General features: G+C 45.3%; 1 pseudogene; it reads right to left on the reverse strand.

Moving 5' to 3' along the window:
• Window positions 1-250: 250 nt before the first annotated feature.
• On the reverse strand, window positions 251-351 carry LOC111814171 (annotated as a pseudogene).
• Between the last annotated feature and the right edge of the window lie 2795 nt (window positions 352-3146).

Raw genomic sequence — 3146 nt, forward strand, 5'->3', positions numbered from 1 at the left:
GAAATTCAATTATCAATTCTTTGATCTTTTACCAATCTTAATCCACATCAGAGTTCCGTGGAGATTAAATCATGTTCCACACTGTTCACTCCTTTTTGTGATGCCAAGCATGAGAACCTAGGACTGGATGTGCAAGGCCAATGTTCTCCCATTGAGCTACACCTCCAGCACTGTAGTTGACCTTTTAAAGCAAACAAATGACATTTAGGGCATTTCCTCTTTTGTGCAAGCATCACTTCTCATTACTTTTTTTTTTATGGAACACTTCACAAATTTGCGTGTAATCTTTGCACAGGGGCCATGCTAATCTTATTGTTCCAATTTTAGTATATGTGCTGCCGAAGCAAGCACTCTGATTACTTTTGAAACCTCAGCATCCTAAAAGGAAACCATCTATCCATTCAGGAGTAACAATATCTTTTCTGCCAAGCCCCAGAAACTAACAACCTATTTTCTATCTTGACAGATATTTCCCTTTTCCGTATGTGTCATGTAAATGGAACCATACACTATGTAGCCTTTGTGTATAGCTCCTTAGTCCTATCATAAGGCTTGAAGCTTTATTCCACACAGAGAAATCTACAGAAAGTCAAGCCTGCAGCTGTAGCCACAGGACACCTCTCTCTGGGTTGGCCAGCCTCTGTTTTCCTCACGCAGTGGTAACTCAGCAGGACGGGCCTAATACCTGAACCTTGCTTCCTCCTGCTCCTTCTCTTCTTCCTTCCTTCCCTCCCTCCATCCCTCCTTCCTCCCCTCCACCTGTCTCTCCCTCCACTCTCTTTCCTCCTAGTGTAAACCTTCCTCAGTCCTTGCATCCTCTACCTGTCTTTGAGTTTCTGCCCAATGCAGCGGTGACTGACGCTGCTGCTGCAGCAGGCTCTGAGCAAGCGGCCTCATCCAGTGGTCTCCACTTACATAGTCACACATAAGGCACTAGTTTTCTTCTCTCACAGGTTCTCACTACCATTAGAGTTAGGCTTAGAGAGCAGAAAATCAAAAAATCAAGGTGGAATGAAAGGTTTTGCCATGGAATCTTTTATTAAAGAATGCACAGTCTGGAGCCCAGCTTGCCTTCACTCAGAAGGGCCGCGCAGCTTAGATAATCAGAAGCACCTCCGTGATATGTCAGAGAGCAGCTCTGACTAAAGCTGTTCTCATCATTTCTGCCTCACATTGTATCCTAGTATAATTGGGAATTTTCCAGCAGGTACACTGGCCTTCCTGCTTGATTTGTTTATCTGAAGTTGCTTCTTTATATATCGGCCTCTTTTACGAAGTATTGAAGCTCTGTCATGGAATGAGTGCATAGTCGTATTTCCCATTGCCAGGCAAGCTGCCTGGCACCCTAAACTTGAAGGAGGAGAATTCTGCTTTGACTCACACCCTAAGGGGACGCAGTTTGTGGGCAGCTGGTGCAAGTGTCATGGCAGAAGGGCCTGGGGCAGCAAGGCTGCTGCCAAGAAGCAGAGCAAGGGCCAGATGCAGGCAGGAGTCTGCGCCTCTCAACCCACTTGGGACACCTCCAGAGGTGAACCCTACCAGTCACCTGGGGCAGATCCCAAAGCAAGTCAAGCTGGTCCCTCACTTTGATAGTTACAGAGAGTTTCCAAGTGTCTCCTTGTCTTGCTGACACAGGTGCGCTTTTCATCTTTTCCCAAGTTAAGCTCCTGGCGAGACACCTGCTCTGCTGTGTGAGGTAGAAAGGAGGCCAGTAAGCGGTGGGTCTCTAACAACTGTGTGCCCTCATCTAAATGAACTTTTATGATTAGTGAAAATCAATAAATCAGTTTCAAAGAGAAAAGGAGAACATTCATTTGTGAAGACATTCATCTGGTCGAGCACTATGCTGTTGAACATATCACAGTGAACAATAAGCATTTCACAAATATGAGCACACAGTAGAACAATTTGTTTTCTAGAATGTTTTCTTGGGAAAACATTTTAGTCTTCTTGTGACAAGGTCTCATTGTGCAGTTTTGCCTGGTCCTGAACTCAGTTTGTAGCCCAGGCTGGCCTTGAACTAGCAGTGCTCCTTCTGCCTCAGCCTCCCCAGGCCTGGGAAGACAGGCAGGTGCCACCATGCCCAGCAATAACGTAACCTAAAGAAGCTTAATTTAGCATGTTGTGAGAACAGTAAATTTTAAATGGATGCCATGACTGATCATAACATTGGGAGCTGATTTGCTCTAGAATGGAGGGGGAATAGGTGGCTGGTCATCAGGAAAGTTCCTGAGAAATGTTGCTGAGGTATGTCAGAAAGTTGGGAGGTTATTTAGGGAGAGGAAACAGCTGTGCAAATGCTCCACAGTGGGAAAGAACTGAGCATAGTGGGAAACTGAAGACAGGACCAAGCGTCTGGAATGTGACATGAAAGGGTTAAGGTGGATGAAGTGAATGCAGTTAGAGGAGCATTCTAGGTAGGCCCTGAGGAGGATTTTAGTCTTTCTCTACTTGAGAACTTATTGAATACATTCAGTTAGGTGTCACATAGGGTACAAATACAGGGACACCATAGAGCATGGAGCTGTAATGTGATTTGTTACATAGCAATGAGAAGCTCAGTCTTTAAACCTGGTCAGTGTATTTTCATAGTACTATGTGTGCAGCATAAGAAACTTCAAGTGAAATCTGATGTCTCACACTGTTACAGGCAGCCAAGTTAGACAGAAATATTATAGGCAGTCAGACAGGGTCAGGGCCTCAAAGGAGATAACAGAAGACAAGATGCCTTACAACTGTCAGAGGGACAGAGGCTCCTGCTGTGAGCCAGACCTAAAGAGCAAACAAATGCTAACCTCCTTAAAGATTAGCATCCCAGATTGATCATTATCCTGAGAAAGCCAAAAGAATCCTTATCTGATGGCTACCAAATAAAACCCTGTTTTACATTCATGCCCCCTTTCTACATGACTCCCTTCCCCACTTGGCCCCAGACTTAATAATTTTACCTGAGCAATGGTACTTGCAATCCCATTGGGGACCATAGTTTTGTCCCACCCCACATCCACCTAAGTGCCTTCCCCCTTTCTCCACCTAAGCCCTGCATGGTTTTACACTATAAAAGTCCCTGGAAGAGACAGCTTCCCAGGAACTACCCACTTGGACACCCCTCCTGTCCCTCTCTCAGACAGGAGCTTTCTTTGTCT

This window comes from Octodon degus, unplaced genomic scaffold, assembly GCF_000260255.1.
Source record: "Octodon degus isolate 3935 unplaced genomic scaffold, OctDeg1.0 scaffold00276, whole genome shotgun sequence".
Taxonomy (NCBI): Eukaryota; Metazoa; Chordata; class Mammalia; order Rodentia; family Octodontidae; genus Octodon; species Octodon degus.